Raw genomic sequence first — 21,458 nt, 5'->3', positions numbered from 1 at the left:
CTTAATTGTGTGTTGTTCATGGGTAAACAGTGCAACCGGATCCACTGGGGTTAACAGAGAAACACCCTTTTCCTCACAATGTTTTCATTGCATAGGAAATAATAAAATCAAATCAACCTATTTTTAACACAAATTTCAAGGTTTAATTTAAGAGTTTATAAGAGTTTTAAGATGTATCTGTATGATGATGATTATATCAGTGAAAAGTAAACATGTTAACACTGCCTCTTCTTTTGGGATCTGTCCGAGCAGCCTCATGGCTCCGGGATTTTATCAACGACAGTGACCATCAGACTCATATACGTTAACTAGCCATGAACCTTGGTTCCAATCCTGGGCGCTTTTATACCCTGGAACTCTTTCATCCTTAAAACTATCAACTCTAATATTCCATCCTCTGAGCAACTTCATATTCATTTAAATCTTTCCACTTCTTTATTTCTGCTTAAACAAGGCCTTCACTTCATCAAGACCTTGGCATTCTTAACCTTTTTATTTTCCTTAAACCAATTTATTCAATAAGATTACAATTTATTGTGCACTTAGCTTGCCCAAGTGCTCTACATGAATTGATTTAAGCCATTTGATGTGAAGTAGGAATTATTATCCCATTTCACATACGTGGAAATTGAAGCATAGAGAGGTTAAATATATTGTTCAAGAGAAGTGGAGGACATAATTTAAATTCAGGTCTTGTTTCTTCATAGCCTATGCTATATAGCTCTTATGCTTTTACTACTTTCCATGTTCAATCTTGCCCATATCTCATTTCAACCCCTTTCTCTTTCTCTCTCTTTTCTTTTGCCACTGCTCTCAATTCCTTTATTCTACAGTTTTGACAGCCACTGACATTTAGAAAGCATCCAATTCCATTAACTAAGACATCCACCTTCTCTGTTCCTCAACCTGAGTTGCCAAGCACTGCTGGAGGAATGGCATGCTCATGAGTATTGATGCCATACCCATTCATTTTCTCTAGTTCCTTCTGATCTCCAACACTGCCTAGCTATGTGTCCTTTATCAGCTGCCTTCTCAATTCTAATTTGAATTTCCTCAAACTTCCTGCTGCACCATTACCTACTTAATCAGCTAACCCAAAGGATTGGATTGTCAATTCAACTCACATAAATGAGAGACCTTCTTGTACTAATTTCAAGAATAAAAGCAATCAAGAAGCACCGATGAAGCATGGAGAGGTCTGAGACATCTGCATGGCTCTCAAAGTTCATTGTTCCTGCGTTAGACATGCAGAGTGTGTGGTTCAGCATAATGGATGAGGTCTACGAAGAAGTGCTCATGGGTTACTACTTTACATAGCAGGGAACATTTAGGTTATACAATATCTCCATTTTATACCTCAAATTAGTCACCTAGCTTGTATGACATTTTCCAGAGTGCCATGCCCCATAAATTCATAGCTCCTATATTTGTTTGTCATAAGCAAACCTAAATGAGGAACATCCTCCTAAGGGAATTCCATAAATAAGAACTTTCCTTCTAGTAAATATCATCAGTCTATTTACAAGGAGTTCAACTATCAACATGTCTAAAAGAATCATCAGAACTCTTCTTCTCCAAAAGGTTCTTCTGACCTATCTACAAACACACACAGACCACCTGCTTTAACTCCTTCCTTCAACTCATTTTTAGCCAAGATCCCTACTTTCACTTTATAAAAAAAATTAAAGCATCTCAGATAAGAAAGTCCAACTTCCTTTTTCCACTAATAGACATTATTAGACATTCACTCTACCTTCTTTCCTTTAGTCTAAGTGGAAAACTGTATTTTGTCCAAAGTGGATCTTTGATTCAATGATCTATTTCTCCTTGCTTTTTTCTCTCTTCAGAGACTCTGGATATTTTATTAACCAACAGCAACTTTACCTAATTGCATTCTTAATCAGTGAAAACTTCTTAATAATAGTTTATCTATTACTTCTTCAATGCTGGTTGTGTGACAGGCATTTTTCTAATATTAACTCATTTAATATAATATCAACTGTATGAAGAAAATGCTGTTAGTATTGTCAACTTATATATGAGGACTATGAACATCAGAGAGGTTAAGTAACTTTTTTTTTCTTTTCTTTTCTTTTTCTTTTTTGAGAAAGTTTTGCTCTCGTTGCCCAGGCTGGAGTGCAACAGCCGATCTCGGCTCATGGCAACCTCTGCCTCCTGGGTTCAAGCGATTCTCCCGCCTCAGCCTCCTGAGTAGCTGGGATTACAGGCATGTGCCACCATATCTGGCTAATCTTTTTCGTAGAGATGGGGTTTCTCCATGTTGGTCAGGCTGGTCTCGAACTCCCAACCTCAGGTGATCCGCCCACCTCAGCATCCCAAAGTGCTGGGATTAACAGGCGTGAGCTGCTGCACCCAGCCTGAGGTTAAGTAACTTTTTCAGAATCATACAGCTAGTAAGTGATGACTCTAGGATTTGAAAAAAGCTGTCTATGCTGTGTTGGAAGTACCTTTCCTAATGTCTATTTTAAAATTATTATTATGAATACATTTTAGATTTACAGAAAAGGTGCAAAAACAGATCAAAGAAGGTGTTTGTAATTCTAATCCATCCTTCCTCTAATGTTAACATCTTACCTTATCACAGTACAATTATAAAGGACAGGAACGTAACTTTGGCACTATATTAACTAAATTACAGTACTTCATCATGTAACCTTATTTAGAAATAGGGTCATTATAGATATGATTGGTTAAGATGAGGTCATACTGAAGCAGGATGAACCTCTAATCCATTTTGACTGGTAATCCTACAAGAAGGGGACATTTGGAGACAGACACAAGGAGAATTCCACTTGAAGCTGAAGGCAGAGATTGGGGTGATGCTTCAGCATGTCAAGGAATGCCGAGGATTGCTAACTAACTATCAGAAGCTAGGGGAAAGGCATGGAACAGATTCATCCTCACAGCCTTTAAGGAACCAACCATACTGACAACTTGATCTTGGACTTATAATGTCCAGAACTGTGAGACAATATATTTCTGTTGTTAAAGTCACCCAGTTTGTGGTGCTTAGTTATGGTAGACCTAGCAAGCTAATACAGGGCTATTGTCCCTTAAGAGGCAACATGATTTACCCATAAAATTGTATATAAAATTGTGTTTGTTTGTGTGTCTGTCGGTACACATTTTTTTTCTCCTTTGCACAATTTCACAATTACCCTCTCTAAGAACCTATATTTCATGACTAGTAGGAGGAGTATAATAAAGAGAGATGGAAGAAGTGAACCTTCAATGTGACATTTACTCCTGTTTTAACTTTGATTTCTCATGGTATCTTTAGTTCATGAGTGTTTAGCATTTTATGGCAGAAAGAGCTTGCACCTATGATTTTCCAGATCTATCTGACCCTTAGTCAGCATCTGGAGTCCAAGGTAATCTCTTGAATCTTCCCTCATAGTAAGAATTAAAAATGAGATTGAAGACTGGGCCCAGTGGCTCACACCTGTAATCTCAGCACTTTGGGAGGCCAAGGTGGGAGGACTGCTTGAGGCCAGGAGTTTGAGACCAGCCTGGGCAACATAGTAAAACCCTGTCTCTACAGAATTTTTTTTAAAAAATTAGCCAGGCATAGTGGCATGCACCAGTAGTGCCAGCTACTTAGGAGGCTGAGTTAGAAGGATCACTTGAGCTCAGGAATTCAAGACTGCAGTGAGCTATGATTGTATCACTGCACTTTTGCCTGGATCACAGAGTGAGAACCTGTCCAAAGAAAGAACCTGTCATGAATATGTCAGTGCTCAATGCAAACCAGGGAAAGATGAAGGTAAACGCATTCTGAGACAAAGGAAGAGCAGGTGACTACCTGGAAGCTGCTCTGCTTACTAGAGTTGGGAATTCAGTATGTTAGAGAGCTCTGTATCAGTTTCCTAGGACTGCCATATTAAATCATCGCTCTCACAGTTCTGGAGCCTCAAAGTCCAAAATAAAACTGCGCTCCCTCTGAAAGTTCTAGGAAAATATCATTTTTTGCCTCTTCTAGCCTTTGGTAACTCCATGTTTTCCTTGGTTTGTGGCATCATAACTCCAATTTCTGCTTCTGTCTTCATATGACCTTTTCTGTGTCTTCTCTTTTCTTCATGTGTCTCTTGTAAGGATACTTACTATTGGATTGAGGGCCTACCTTAAATCTGGCTGATTTCAACTCGATACTCTCAATTACATCAACAAAGACTATTTTTTTTTTTTTTCCAAAGAATGTCACAGTCACAGATTCCGGGGGTTAAGATGTAGACATGTTGTTTTGGAGGCCACCGTTCAACCCTATATAGGCTCCAGCATTGCTAAATCCTGAAAATCAAAGAGAGAGAAAGCCCCAGTGGATTTGATTTTCATACCTCTATTTCTTAAATGAGAGGCTAAGGATAACTCCTTAATTTTGAATGATCACCCACCAATGAGAGGAGCTGAAAATGCTTAGACTATAGAATTGGAAACTTAGAGGTGCAGACTGAGTCCCATTTCTTTCCTTTTCCTTTTTTTTTTTTTTTTTTGTGATGGAGTCTTGCTCTGTCTCCCAGGCTGGAGTGCAGTGACGCGATCTCGGCTCACTGCAACCTCCACCTCCCAGGTTCAAGTGATCCTCCTACCTCAACCTCCTGAGTAGCTGGGATTACAGGTGCTTGCCACCATGCCTGGCTAATTTTTGTATTTTTAGCAGAGATGGGGTTCTGCCATGTTGGCAAGGCCAGTCTCAAACTCCTGACATCAAGTGATCCACCCTTCTCGGCCTCCCAAAGTGCTGGGATTACAGGCATGAGCCACCACACCCGGCCCCTATTTCTTTTTAAAGATAATAAATTCAATACAGGAATACATCAGAGATATTGTGGGTTTGGTTCTAGACTACCGCAATAAAGTGAATATCACAATAAGGTAGGTCACATACATTGTTTGCCTTCCCAGTGCACTCCACTATACTGTAGAGTATTAAGTGTGCAATAACATTATGTCTAAAAAAGTACATACCTTAATCTTAAAATATCTTATTGCTAAAAAATGGTAACAATCATCTAAGCTTTCAGTGAGTTGTAATCATTTTGCTGGTGGAGGGTCTTGCTGAGATGTTGATGGCTGCTGACTGATCAAGGTGGTGGTTACTGAAGGTTGGGGTGGCTGTGACAATTTCTTAAAATAAGACATCAATGAAGTTTGCTGCATCAATGGACTCTTCCTTTTATAAAATATTTATCTGTAGTATGCAATGTCGTTTGGTAGCATTTAACCCACAGTAGAACTTTAAGTACTGGAGTCAATCCTCTCAAACCCTGCTTCTATTTTATCAACTACATTTACGGATTATTTTCAACTTTTTGTTGTCATTTCAACAATGTTCAGAGCACCTTCACCAGAAGTAGATTCCATCTTAGGAAATCACTTTGTTTGCTCATCCATAAGAAGTGACTCCTCATTAGTTCAACTCTTGTCATAAAATTGCAGCAATTCACGTCTTCAGGTTCTACTTCTAATTCACTTACTATTTCTACCAAATCTACAGTTCCTTTCTTCACTGAAGTCTTGAATCTTTGAGTGTCAACAACTTCTTCCAAACATCTGTTACTATTGACATTTTGACCTCTGCCCATGAATCACAAATATTCTTAATGGCATCCACAATGGTGAAGGTTTTTTCCAGAAGGTTTTCAGATTGCTCAGATCTGTCAGAGCAATCACTATGTATGAGAGCTATGAGAGCTATAGCCTTATAGAATGTACTTCTTAAATAGGAAGACTTAAAAGTCAAAATTACTCCTTGATCCATGAGCTACAGAATGGATGTTGCTTTACCAGTCATAAAAACAATGTTAATCTCCTTATACATCTTCATCAGAGTTCCTGTGTGACTAGCTACATTGTCAATGAGCAGGAATATTTTTAAAGGATCTTTTTTTTCTGAGCAGTAGATCTCAACAGTGGGTATAAAATATTTAGTAAAGCATGCTGTAAAGAGATGTGCTATCATCCAGAGTTTGTTTTTCCACTTACAGAGCACAGGCAAAGTAGATTTAGCATAATTCTTTCTTACTTTCTTTCTTTTTTTTTTTTTTAATTTGAGACGGAGTCTTGCTCTGTCGCCAGGCTGGAGTGCAGTGGAGCAATCTCCGCTCACTGCAACCTCTGCCTCCCAAGTATAAGTGTTTCTCCTGCCTCAGCCTCCTGAGTAGCTGGAACTACAGGTGCGTGCCACCATGCCCAGGATTTAGCATAATTCTTAATGGCCCTGGGAATTTTAGAATGACCAATGAATATTGGCTTCAACTTAAAGTTACCAGCCACATTAACCTCTAACAAGAGAGTCAGCTTGTCCTTTGAAGCCAGGCATTAACTTCCCTCTAGCTATGCAAATCTTAGCTGGCATCTTCTTCCAATATAAAACTGTTTTGTCTGCATTGAAAACCTGTTAAGGAACTCAAAAAGCTCAACATCAAAAAGCAAAACAAATAACCCCTTTAAAAATTTGGCAAAGGAGATGAATAGATATTTCCCAAAAGAAGACATACAAATGACCAAAAGATGTGTGAAAACATGCTCAGCATCAGTAATCACCAGGAAAATGCAAGATCAAAACCACAATGAGATATCATTTTACCTCCATTAGAATGGCTATGATTAAGAAGACAAAATATTACATGCTATAGAGGATGCAGAGAAACGGGAACTCATACACTGTTCGTGGGAATATAAACTAGTACAGTCACTATGGAAAACAGTGTGGAAATTTCTCAAAAACCAAAAAATAGAACTACCATATGATTCAGCAATCCCACTACTGGGTATTTATCCAAAGGAAAAGAAATCAGTGTATCACAGGGATACATGCAGTCCCATGTTTATTACAACACCATTCACAATAGCAAAGATATGGAATCAACTTTAGTGTTAGTAAATAAATAAATAAATAAATAAAATGTGGTATATATACACAATAGAATACTACTCAGCAATAAGAAATAAACAAAATCGTGTAATTTGCAGCAACATGGATGGAACTGGAGGTCATTGTGCTAACGGAAATAAGCCAGACACTGAAAGACAAATATTGCCTGTTCTTGCTCACATGTGAGAGCTGAGAAAGTTTATCTAATAGAGGTAGAGAATAGAATGATGGATACCAGAGTCTGGGAAGGGTGTGTGTGTGGAAGGAGGCATGAAGAAAGATTGGTCAATGGGTGCAAACATACAGATAGACAGAATGAATAAGTTCTAATGTTTAATAGTAGAGTAGGGTGATTATAGTTAACAACAATGTATCATACATTTCAAAATGGCTTGTAGACAGGACTTGAAATGTTCCCAGCACTTAGAAATGATAAATATTTGAGATGATGGATATTCTAAATACCCTGACTTGATCATTACACATTCTATTTGTGTAACAAAATATTGCATGTGTTCCATAAATATGTACTAGTATTATGAATCAATAAAATAGGTTAGGTTTACCTATGGCTATTGTTTAGTGTAGCTACCTTTATCAATTATCTCAGCTAGATCTCCAGAGAAGGACATTGATTTCATTCTTTTTTATGCCTGCAGAGTATTCCATGGTGTACGTCTACCACATTTTCTTTATCCAGTCCTTCACTGGTGAGCATCTAGTTAGATTTCATGTCTTTGCTATTGTGAATAGTACTGCGATGAACATGTGAGTTCACATGTCTTTCTGGCAGAACAATTTGATTTTTTTGGATACATACCCAGTAATGGGATTACTGGGTCAAATGGTAGTTCTATTTTAAGTTCTTTGAAACATCTCCAAACTGCTTTCACAGTGACTGAACTAATTGTATATAGCTTATTTTTTTTAAAAAAAAAACAAAAACTTACGAACCAACCTCTACTAGCTTCAAACTTTTTTCCTGCAGCTTCCTCCCTCTCTCAGCCTTAGAAGAATTAAAGGGAGCTAGGGTCTTGCTCTGGATTAGGGATTTGCTTATGGGCATGTTGTGGCTGGTTTGATCTTCTATCCAGACCACTAAACTTTCTTCATATCAGCAATATGGCTGTTTCACTTTCTTATCATTCATGTGTTCACTGAAGTAGCACATTTAATTTCCTTCAAGAACTTTTCCTTTGCATTCACAATTTGGCCAACTACTTGGCACAAGAGGCCTAGCTTTTCGTCTATCTTGGCTTTGACACGCCTTCCTCACTAAGCGTGATCATTTCTAGCTTTTGACTTAAAGTGAGAAACATGAAACTTTTCTTTTCTCTGGAACACTTAGAGGCCATTGTGGGGTTACTGATTGGCCTAACTTCAATATTGATGTGACTCAAGGACTAGGAGGCCTGAGGAGAGGGAGAGAAATGAAGAAGTGACAGGTTGGTGGAGCAATCAGGACACACACAAAATTATTAATTAATATGAGCATCTTATATGGGCATAGTTTGTGGCACCCCAAAACAGCAAAAATAGTAACATCCTAAATCACTGATCACATATCACCATAACAGTTATAATAATAATGAAAAAGACTGAAATATTGCTAAGATTATCATAAGGTGACACAGACACAAGAAGTGAGCACGTGCTGCTGGAAAAATGACACTGGTAAACTTGCTCAATCAGGGTTGTCATAAACCTTCAATTTGTAAAAAACACACATCTGCAGAGCATTATAAGGCAAAATGCAATAAACTGAAACACGATAAAATGAGGTTTGTCTGTATTTCAAACATATTTTGGAGGGAGGGGAATGGTATTATTACTGTCCTCATATGTTTTTAGAGTGCCATGTAGGAAAGGATTAGATGTATTCTGTGAAGCAGATATAGGGCAGATCCAGAAGTTTCAAGAACCTAAGGTCCAGATTGAACCTAATTAAACCCAAACAATTTCAATAGCAAAGATATTTAGAAATGGAGTGAATTATACTGCAAATTGTGAGTGCTTTGTACAGAAGTTTCCAGCTTTAGGTGGGAGGTTGAGCTAGAATATTTTCAAGTTCTTGACTCTACATTCTATGATTCTGCAATTTTATTTTATTACACACAAATAAAATTGCTTATAGATGTTTTTCAAGTCTGGGGCAATGATTAATATTTTTTGATTTAATCATATTTATCATAAGATTCTTGTAGAGATAGCTGAAATACAGGTTGAACATGCAGAATAAGGCTAATAATAAGCTGGAGGTGGGCTTCAGAGTGTTGGAGAGGAAAGTACAATAATTTTAGAACTTCTACTGGCAAGGTCACAAGAGGCTACTAATGTTCACAGATCGTTTACTATTTGACTAATAACCAGGATCATCTGGTATGGGTTCAGGTAATGAGGCATTTTATTTTTCATGAAAGATGCATCCTTAAATCTGTTTACTTACATTTTGTCATGTTATTATAAAAGTATTATTCTTTCTTTCCTGAAAACTATTTGATAACATTGAGTAGCAATCATCAGATTGATGTTGTGTCCCACACGACTTGGACATTATGCTTTGGGGATGGGGAGAAGAGCTCAGGAAAAGAGAAAGCATATTATTATAACTAGCATTCATTTCATGTATTTTTCCCTGCTTGCTAGTACTTTTTACAGATGAGGTCTTGAAACTGGATGAAAGTCAAATAATTTGGAATAATAAATAATGCCAGGTGCAGATCAGGTCCAATTTCTTTTAAAAAATGTTGAATTCAACATTCCAAACAACCAAAATATGTTAAACTTGGAGTCTGATCAGAATAGCTGGCTAAGGCAGATACTTTGAAGTAACTGAAGAAGCTCCGTATAACCAGAGCTTTTTGGCATGGCTTAGAAAGATAGTATAACATAAACTCTAAAATGATTTTCTTCACTAGGGCATCTTGACAAGCAATTAGGAAGAGTCAAGGTCTAACAATTGTGAAAAATGTTGCAATTTTTAAAGTACTGCAGTCCACTGAATGTGAATTTCTTACTTAGGTAATAATAATTACTCACATTTACTGGGTGATAAACAATATGCCAGGCATTATTTCAAATGCTTTGTTTATGGTGTTTTATTTAATCGTCATCTCAACCCATTGAGGGTATTATTTTTCCATTTATCAGATGAGAAAACTGAGGGTCTGGGCTGATTTTCAAACTTAGGCATCTGGAGCAGCCTCATAGATCTGTTGGAGGAAAAGAAAAAAGAGAAGTTTGAAAGTTATTTCTAATGGTTTATTTCCTTTACAATTAATTCCAATGGACTTCAGCTGTACTAGATTTTTGTCTTTTTTAGAGGTTATAAGGCAAATTTGACTGGTATGTGATGTGTCATAATGTATATGTTACATACTTTTTATCTTTTTCATGTTTCTATACTTTTTTGTCTGTGAATCAGATATTTATTTCAATGACACGTTTTCTCTAAAATAAGATATCATACTCAAATAATTCTCTTTCCAAAGATATGAACACCATTCTAATAGAATATCTGATTCATTCATTGTTTCTTTCAAATTTTATCCAGCAGTTTAGTATCATGTTGTCATTTATAAAATATGTGTCAATATATTATGTTTAAGATTTTAATTGAAATTCTAATTGACTGAAATGATGTTTTGAAAATCGCCTTTTATCTAAAAAATTCAAATGCATTGCAGTCATTCAAATTAGGGCTCTGGAAGATAATAAAATGGGCCTCAAAAAGAAGGCTTTTATGTATTTTGCTCTTGTCTTCATATTTGATATCTTATAGAGGACAAAAGAGAATAAAAAAGCCATAGAATGTTTTTGAACTTTTTTTCTTTTTGTTTCTGTTCAACATTTCTTATCTGCTTTCCACTGTAGGAAGAACACATTGAGTGTAGTATTGGTAGGATCCTTCAGCACCCTGCTTCTGTTATGGAAGCTGAATGGGAAAATTCCTGTCTCCCCGGCCCTTGGCAGACAGAGCTCATGATGGTAGAGTGTTGAATGAAGGTGTGATGTGCCGTGGTAATGAGCATCCAACTGTTGCGTGGAATGTTAATGTTAGTGCCTTGGCGAGAATGTTCATAATACCTAACTTCTAGAATCCCTTTGGGTCTCACACGTTTTCCGGAACTACATCCCACCAATGTGCAGACTTTTTATTCTACTGGTAATTTCCTTGCTTGCTTGTGACAGCCAGTCGTTTCTGCCGCTTGCCCCAAGGGCCCTGCAATCATCAACCTGCACCTGTGGGAAGCCTGTTAATGCAGCATTTTGGAAATTTGACTGCCCTGCTTTGGGTAGGCCATATATCTAGCTCATTCTTGGTGGAATGAAGAATAAAATCCTACCTCATCCTTTACTAAGCCTTAAGCCCCATGAGTGAACAAAATAAATATATAAATATCTATGACAAATATACTTAAAAAATATCAAAACATTGAGACAGTTTTGAAATCACCGAGGAAATAAAACTCTATTACTAAAGTTGAGAAGGAAACGTGATCCTTGTCACCAAACATGTATATTTTTATGCTATGCTTTTGTCTTCTAAAGGAACTATTTTATGCAAGGATGAGGATACAGATCTTCTCCTGACAGGCAACTTTCAGTCCTCAGTGTCCTCCCTGCAGGAGTCACTTGTGTTAGCTTTAAAGGAGCTTTCTATTTTAAACAATAGCAAAACAAATCTATTCAAACTGTCGCGATTTCTGAAAAATTGCTTCCCCCCCCCCCTCTTTTTTACAATGTCTTCTGGGAAACTGAAATGCAATTTGGAAACAAATGACAGCTCAGGACTCAATTTTCTAGCTCTAAAAGGAATTCTGAGCACAAATTTTTAAGTTCAGGTTGAAGCATTTAGGTTTTAACTCGAAGGGAGTTATACATTTGTCATAATGTCTTATTTTTTGTGAAAACAGACATTAAATTATACAAAGGGAGATGCTAACATCTTACACCACCCGCACATATTAGAATTTCTGTTCTGTGTCAGCTTTGTGTTCACAAGAACTCCTGCATGTTTTCCCCCCCAGTCATGGAGAAAATTCAGTGTATTACCTACTGCTGTTATTTACATATAACTTGGTTGATGAAAATTTAATAGTTTTTAAATCAGTAAAATACAGATGAGGACTAGAGAACCAATGACTGCTGCTATTCAGAAAGGGGTTGAGCTTTCCTCCTGCTGCACTAATATCTATCCAAATACAACTCCATTAATCCTTATTATTGTCAGTGATTATTTTCTATGTGGAAATTTACTTATTTTATTTAGTGATTAAAACTGAATCTTTGTATACATGGAAAATTATTTTGACTACAGGATCTGATAGATATTTGAGTTACTCAGACAAATGATCATTTCAGTAAGTAGTTTATTTCTTTCTCTTGCCTGATTGTCCTGGCTAGAACTTCCAATATTATGTTGAATAGGAGTGGTGAGAGAGGGCATCCTTGTTTTGTGCCAGTTTTCAAAAGAAATGCCTCCAGCTTTTGCCCATTCAGTATGATATTGGCTATGGGTTTGTCATAAATAGCTCTTATTATTTTGAGATATGTTCCATCAATACCTAGTTTACTGAGAGTTTTAACATGAAGGGATATTGAATTTTATCGAAGGACTTTTCTGCATCTATTCAGAGAAGAAGTGGATAAATACCTGGACACATACACCCTCCCAAGACTAAACCAGGAAGAAGTAGAATCCCTGAATAGACTAATAACAAGTTCTGAAATTGAGGCAGTAATTAATAGTCTACCAAACAAAAATAGCCCAAGACCAGACGGATTCACAGCTGAATTCTACCAGAGGTACAAAGAGGAGCTGGTACCATTCCTTGTAAACCTATTTCAAACAATTGAAAATGAGGGACTCCCCGCTAATTCATTCTATGAAGCCAGCATCATCCTGATACCAAAACCTGGCAGAGACACACTAAAAAAAGAGAACTTTAGGCCGATATTTCTGATGAACATCAATGCAAAAATCCTCAATAAAATACTGGCACACCGAATCCAGCAGCACATCAAAAAGCTTATCCACCATGATCAAGTCAGCTTCATCCCTGGGATGCAACGCTAGTTCAACATATGCAAATCAATAAATGTAATCCATTACATAAACATAATCTAATTCTTAAAATAAGTGATTTTTAGGCCAATTTAGGGGAAATGTTTGGTCAAACATCTCAGAATATACCGAAAAAGTCATCTTTCAGAATTGTATTTTCATCAAAAGAATCAGAGAAAATGAAGTTATCACACAATAATTTTTAAAGATTATTTTCTTATCTATATTAGCTAGAGGTCATTCTAAAATGAGCAGTCTTTAGTAACTGTAAAATAGTAATAAATTATAAGAATATTTTATTTACTCAATGATTATCCTACAATAATCTTTGCATTTCATTTTTGGAATGAGGATCAAATGCTACCCTCTGAATCCTTTCATAATCACTGTGGTGAGAATTACTCCCTCCATTATCTTTCAACAGCGTTTTTATACCCTTATTACCACAATTAACACCTTGAATCTTCATTATTTTTTATCCTGTCTTTCACACAGTACTGTTCAGAGGTAATGTTTTAGTCACAACTGTGTTCCCATAGAGCCAGTCACAGAGTAGGCAATCAATAAACGTTGGATGAAATGAGTACATTCACTTGAGCAAATATTTTATTAATTTCCCATTTCCCCATTCTATTCTTTTGTTGTTATTTCTTAAGGCTTATATTTCCCTATCTTTTCATGGCATTTCCCACCTTTGTAAATGTTTACCTTACTGCCTTTGCCTGCTTATTGTCACCTTAAGAAATTTCCACTCCTTTCTGAAGTTCCTCTGTCTCTACTCCTTGTTTTAAATGCCCCACGCCAACTCTTGTCTGAGACTGGAAATCCCCTCATGAGGGCATCCCTATTTTTTGGAATCTAAAATCTTCATTGCCAAAGCATAACTCTGCAATAATGATTACTGACTGCAATTTATTACATGAAGAGTGTTGGCAACATTCTACACTAATCCAAAATGGTGGTCTCATGAAGGAATTAAGAATTAAGGTTTTGAAAAAAAAGCATGTTTTAGAAAAGTACTGTCTTGCTTAGTAATAAGATGAGGCCACGGTAATACACCCAAAGATTCTACTACTTAATATAGAGATTTAGGAGATTCTACCACTTAAATGAGTTGTTCTAGGGCCTTGCTCATACACTTGCTTCAAAGTCCCAGACTTCTTAAACATGGCAACTGAATCCTAGGGCCTGTTGGGGGGAATGCCCTCAGTCTATTGTTAGGTTCTTACCCACCTTTTGGATCAACAGTATGGCAGAAATTTGGGTGTTCTGGGAATCCCATAGTTTTAGGAGAGTAAGAAAATTAATTCACACACAAATTATATCATAACTTAAAAATAACCAGGCTAACTTAATTAGTAAATGGTAGGTATTTATGGGTCTGTATTTTTAAGTTTGTATTTTATCTTCTTCCTCCCTGTTTTCTTTCTCCATCCTTTCCTCCCTCCCTGCTTTGTTCCTTCTTCCCCTTTCTTCCTCCTTAGCTAGAGTGTGGAGTTCTCTTGGCTTGTGGTGCAGCATTACTATTAGTCCCGTCAAGACCCCTCTCTTATTATGTTAGCATATTCCTTTTTACACTATTGCCCTTCAGTTGTTCTCCCCTATATGGACAATGTCATAAAAGTTATTTCATCATAAATCCCATTGTGTTTTTTACCCTTTCCATATTATGGTTTTAAGAATGACATTGAATGATGAATAATGTTCTGTAGTATGTATCCTCCACCTGTTCACATCCTGTTGAGTCCCTCCACTGAGGGACATCTAGGTGGTTCCAACTCCCCTGCAATATGCATATTCTTGCATGTCCCTAATTGAACATTTCTTTGGTGAGGGAATGCCAGTAGTGGGCTTCTTGGACACAGATTATACTTTTCCCTAATATCACTAAGAACTGCCATATTGTTCTCCAAAATAGCTACACCATTCTACAAAACATCAGCTGAACCATGGTGGTTTCTGCTTCCCACATCCTCACCAACACTCCAAGTTTTTTCAACACATAAGTTTTAGGGTTTAAAATAGGATTGCATTGTTTTGATTTACTTTATTCTCATTATGAATGCTATTGAATATTTTCATATAATTATTTAACCTTTGGGCTTCTGCTTTTCTCAAAAGGCTGTCTTTCAACTTTGGGTTTCTTCTCCTTTTCTTATTTTCTTGAAGTAGTTCCTCCTACCCCCCACCATATAGCATTATCTTGTCAAGTTTTAGATATTGCAAATATCTTCTTCTATATTGTCATCATTTGTTTACTTTGTCTAGGATCTTCTTTTTTCAAAAAATGAATACATTTTGATGCAAATCTCTCTCTCTCTATATATATATATTTATATATACACACACTTTTATTTAAATATTATAATCTTGTCTCATTTAATAATTTTAATGTGTCTGAATGCTGGTAGGCTTGGTGCTAACCTCCCTTGCCAATTTTGCTCAGTTTTTAAAAAGTCAACATAACTATTCATGGATCTGTAATCAGTGGTTTTGGTTTTATAATAATATGTCATATTCTTTTAAAAAAATCTGGTCAGATTTTATTTGTGATTGCATTGCTTTTATACATGATTTTTGGAGAACAGAACTCAAGTTCTTTATATATGTACAGAATATCTTTGCATATATTCAGATTATTTATGTCTGTCAATATTTTTACAATATTTTGTAATTTTTTCAAGAGGTTCTGTAAATTCTTTGTTAATTCTTATGTATTATACAGTGTTTGCCATTATTGAAAAATGCTGCATTTTCTATCTGCTGCTTAGAAAAATGTGTTATAGAATTGTAGGTTTGTTTTGCATTGCTCTGACAATGTATTGCTGGATACTGCATTTTAAATAGAATCTGATTATCTCTTTTTTATTGAAAATTTGAATTTATTTATAGTTATATATATTGATATATTGGGACTTAAAAATTCAACCTTACTTAAAATTTTCTCTGTAAAAATTTTTGCTTTCTGTTTTTTTTCTGCTTTGTGTTAGATAAACTAAGTTTTATTTTGCTGATTAAGATGTTGTATGTTAATTTTTTCTCTTTTTTATGTTATTGTCACTAGCATTTTAATGCACAGGTAAGGTTAATTTTTTCTTGCCAATTTTATGAACTTACCAATATCTATATATATACCGAAATGAGACAAATATTTTCTACCTTTTCACCTCTCTACCTTTGGTTCTGTTACTGTGTTGGTGGAATGTAAGTTCTAAAATTCAGTTTTGTGTTGAAATAGATTTCCATTTTCTATCACTTGCTCTTCAGCTTTCTTCAATTTCTTATCTTTTTTGCTTGCTTTTATTTTATTTCACTTTTTCATTTTTATTTTTTGAGATGGAGTTTCACTCTTGTCACCCAGGCTGGAGTGCAATGGTATGATCTTGGCTCACTGCAACCTCTGCCTCCTGGGTTCAAGCGATTCTCCTGCCTCAGCCTCCTGAGAAGCTGGGATTACAGGCGCATGCCACCATGACCGGCTAATTTTTGTATTTTTAGTAGAGACAGGGTTTCTCCATGTTGGTCAGGCTGGTCTCGAACTGCTGACCTCAGGTGATCCTCCCGCCTCAGCCTCCCAAAGTGCTGGGATTACAGGCGTGAGCCACTGTGCCTGGCCTTTGCTTGCTTTAAAAAAAAATTTAATTGTGGTTCTTGCTCTTCTGTACAACTATAACTATCGAACTTACTTTCTAACCCACTTTTTAAAATGTTTCTAGTAGTACTCTACTTTTTATTGTAATATTTCCTTAAATAATATTTTCACAGGATCTTAATTACACAGAACCTCTCAGGCTTTGAATGCATAAGAATGTCTTAATTTCACTCTTACATTTAAATGACAGTCTGCAAAGATATAATATTCTAAAATCAGAGTTCTCTTTCTTCCATATTTTGAAAATATTTCTTCACTGTCTTTTATTTCTAGAGTTTTTGTTGAGGAGTCAGATGTCAACCTAATTATCATTTCTTTTTTGGGTAGTCTGTTCTTTCTCTTCAGAAGCTTTTAGAAATTTTCCTTTGTCTTTGATAACTTTAAATTTCACTATAATAAGCCAGAGTATAAGATACTTATCTATCATTTTTTGTCATGCTAAGAATCCATTCAATCTTTTTTATCTTTTTTTTTTTCTTTTGAAACGTTTGTCTTATGGATATTAGGACTTTCTCTGGTGGAATTTTTCAATCCTTTCTTTCATGAGCTCACTATTTCAATGTTTGCTAATACAAATGCTGCTATTTATGACTTTCATTTTGTTTTATCCTATAAGTTTTCATATCATGTAGCTTTCAAATAAAAATTGTGTGTGCACATAGTTAAGTAGAGTTCAATAGTACCAGAAATTGTGTTATGAAAAACAATAGTCCCTGATCCTTCCTTTTTCCTTATTGGAAACCAGCACTCCCTATTCTTCACTGATAATTTGGTATTTATTTCCATATCTCTAAATAAAATGTGGCAGTTCTTATGTTTATTAGTTTTAGTAATTTTCTATTGGTTTGATATTGTGGAAGATAAAAATTTAGATCTCTTTACCCTTGCTCCCAATATTACTCCCCACCAAATTTTCTATCCCCATCCCATCAATATGGATAAATAATAATTTTGGTTATAAAAATATGTTTACATTATTATGTCTGTAAAAACTGGGCCAGATAATACACTACAATTACCTTTGCTGCATGACAATTCTATGTAGTACTAGATTAATAATAGTATTTATTTCCTTAATTTTCTATATGCTGTCATTAATTTAGTTCTAAGCTCTTGCCAGTCATGTGAATATCACTCAGTATGTTCTCATATTAGGTCATTTATTAATACTATCATCTTGAGTCTTTCCTGGACAGCTCATTCTTTAGACTTACTGCATTCCTTTCTTCAATTTGTGAGCAATTTGGGGAGGTATATTTCCTAGAGTTTTAGCTTATAACTGGGTAGGTAAGACAGAGTCTCCTGTGTAGACAGCTATTTCCTTTGGCAGATTCTATGTTTTAGGTGTATAGAGTGAGTAATAGAGCCCATTTGACTTTAGGTCTTAGCTAAGTTCCAGTGACTGTATTTTGTGTGTATTCTCTATTCACTGTAATTATATAAGGGGAAAAGATAGAATTTAGGCACTAAACTCCTCAACAATCCTTATTGATCTGCTTTGCAAGGAGTTGTTATAAATTTCAATATGGATCTGAAATGGCCTGTGGATTAGTGTTTGGGAACCACTAAGTGATCTTACCTTCTTGTGTGACCTTCACTAATCCTATAGATTGGCAACTTCTAAATCTCTCAATCTTTAACCCAGACATCTTTCTTAAATTTAGGACTCACATCCAGCAAGCTATCTACCAAGAGGATGTTCTCTAAGTATCTCAGATTGACATCATCCCTACAAGAGCTATCCATTTTTAAATATATTTTCTATAGCAATAGGCCCTCCTAGATGCATGTGAGAGAGGCAGCTTAGATTAGTGTTTACAAAAACAATTTTTGAACAAGATTATCTGAGTTAGAGTTCCAGTGCTACCACTTAATAGCTCTGTAACCTTGAAAAATTGACTTGGCCTCTCTTTCGCAAGATAGGTATAAATAAAAGTTGGGTTGTTATGCGGGATTCGGTGGATTAAAAAGTGCTTAGAATGGAAACTGACACATAGCAAATTCTGTCTCTTAAATGTAAATACACAAATAATCAAACAAACTTATGCTAGAATCTCAAGAGCAATTGCTGTGTATTCTTCAATCCCCACCCATCCATTTTATTACCAAGCTATTGATAACTACTAAAGACTACCACATTTGTCTTCTAGTTATTTCTTAAATAAGTCACTGGACCATAAACTCTATAAATGTCTGTTTGCTTACAATCTTATTTCTAGTTTGTACCACAATACCAGGCTCACCTAGTGGATGTTCAATAATTTTTTTGTTGAATGGTTTTAATGAATTACACATACTACATTGTATATAAATATATCCCCCCACTAGATTTAATTTTTGACTATTAGGACTTTCTACTCTTTTTAGCACAGTGCTTAGAAAACAGCAGGCATAAATAAATATCCAATGTATGGATGAATGAATGAACAAATGAATGAAAGCATTTGGATAAAAGAAGAATTCAAACCTAGTACGTTAGATTTCTTAGAGGTAGTATTGCTCTGACTGAGAAACACACTGCTGAAGTTAATAAAGCAGAACAGCTTAATGTTATGTTGACTACTTGGCATCAGTTTTTTAAAAATTACAAGCAGTTAACTCAGGTAGACTATTGAAAGCAACTAAGATAGCTAAGACATACTGAAGTAAAGCCAATTATCCTGGCAACATAAGGGTATGTTGTGTTTGCTAAGTATTTAACTTCTGGAGATGAGGATGCATATTTAGTAGCAAATAAAATAGCGGCACTTCTGGACCCTTTCATATTGTCTGAAATACTCTACTCCAGAAATGGAATATTATAATATTCTTGACCAAGGGTATTCACACTATTATAATAATTATTCCAAATATCCACACTATTATAATATTTATGACAACTTATGTTAACTTATAAAACAAAACTAATAATAAAAAATAAAACTCTAAGCTTTCTAGGTGATGGAAATACTTTATTACTGAAAATACTAGATAACTATTATATTCTCAATAACATATATGCTTAAAATATATCCAAATATTGTTATATTATGAGTGACTGGTAATTGAGCTATGTATAAAATGAAAAGTCAATCTTTTAATTTTAAATCTGAATTAACCCCATCCTATATATTGCGCAAAGCAACAACAGCACAACGGATTGTTCCAATAAAATGAATTGGCTGATCTACTTTTACAGAGAACAGCAAAATAAACAGAGCAAAGAAACATGCATGATGACAGTCATACAGAGACAGTCCAGATACCAGCTATGCTGATTTGATTTGGCTCCTTTGTTTTTTTTTTTTTTTTTTTTTTTTTTTTTTCCGGAGTCTAGCTCTGTAGCCCAGGCTGGAGTGCAGTGGCGCGATCTCGGCTCACTGCAAATTCCGCCTCCTGGGTTCACGCCATTCTCCTGCGATAGCTTCCGGAGTAGCTGGGACTGCAGGCACCCACCAACCACCATGCCCAGCTAATTTTTTTGTATTTTAAATAGAAACGGGGTTTCACCGTGTTAACCAGGGTGGTCTCGATCTCCTGACCTCGTGATCCTTGGCTCCATTTTATACAATGCACAAAGTCATTCTTTGTTAATAATCACAGCAAATTATTTTATTTGTATTTTCCTTTATACTACACAAGAAACATTATACTTAACGTGGTCTAGGGTAAGTATTCCAAAAAAGCATCTCTTAATTTTTAAAAGATTTTATGAAAATATATCAGATGACAAACAAAATGATAAATATGTGCAACAACTTTTGCTCTGTTTGTTATAGTATTATTTAACGGCTACTATATTTTCACTGCAGAATTTCCATGCTGTTTGCCATAACAAATAACAAGCCCATGAAATTATTACTCCTGTGTAGGAAATCATGATCCAGAAAAAAAGTCCTGTGTTAAACAATTTTTAAATATTGCTATTTAACTTAATATTTATTAAACACTCGCTGTGTTGAGAAATCCGATAGAAGAGAAAAGAATAGGAAAAATTCAACTACCCATCTTACGCCCAAACACACACACACACAGTGAGTGTCTTATTTCTTGGTGCCATTTTAGAGGTTCGGCATCAGTGGAAGGGTGTTCAGGGAAAGAGAGGACAACTTCTGGTTTATAAGAAGAGAAGTGTATCAGGAAGAAAGGATTAGATAAGCACTGAAGAATGGACAAGACTTTGACAGGTAGAGAATGTGGGGAGGACACAAGGTGGAGAAGGTTTCACTGGGGACAGCACAGAGGCAGGAACTGTGAAAGCATCAGCAGCTCAGTGGGGCTGGACTATAAAGGTTTGATGTTTTGGAATACAGTGGGAGATAAGCCAGGCTCATAGCATGGACAGTCTTGATGACCAGCTTAAGGAGTTTGCATTTATATGGTAAGCAAGGAGGAGCTGTTAGAATTTAAGATATACTTTAATTTAAATATTTATTTTATGCTTGGATATTTTATTACATTTTAATGTAAAATTTTAATTTATAATATCATAACTAATTTGTCATTTTGAAAAATTGGGTCCCTCATATAACATTTTATACTCTATAGACACATAATTCAAAATGAGTGCAAAGGAACAGAAATAAATTTAACGTAATAGTCCTTTCTCAAAATGATCACTATGTGAAATTCAACATATTTTGATAATCATTCAGTAATTTCCATAATATACCTTCTGTGGGTAATAAGCAAGAAGATGAATTAACACCTACACAAAAGGTTGATGATAATGACTTATGTGTAAAAAATGGATGCTGTGTTGAATCTGGATATTTGAAGTTGGATGACAATGAAGTTATTTTATTTTATTTTATTTTATTTTTCATAGAAGCAATTATTTAGGCTTAGCAAAGCAAAAATTTTAG

Source organism: Theropithecus gelada, chromosome 12 (genome assembly GCF_003255815.1).
Source record: "Theropithecus gelada isolate Dixy chromosome 12, Tgel_1.0, whole genome shotgun sequence".
NCBI classification, from domain to species: domain Eukaryota; kingdom Metazoa; phylum Chordata; class Mammalia; order Primates; family Cercopithecidae; genus Theropithecus; species Theropithecus gelada.
This window is presented reverse-complemented; position numbering follows the sequence as displayed.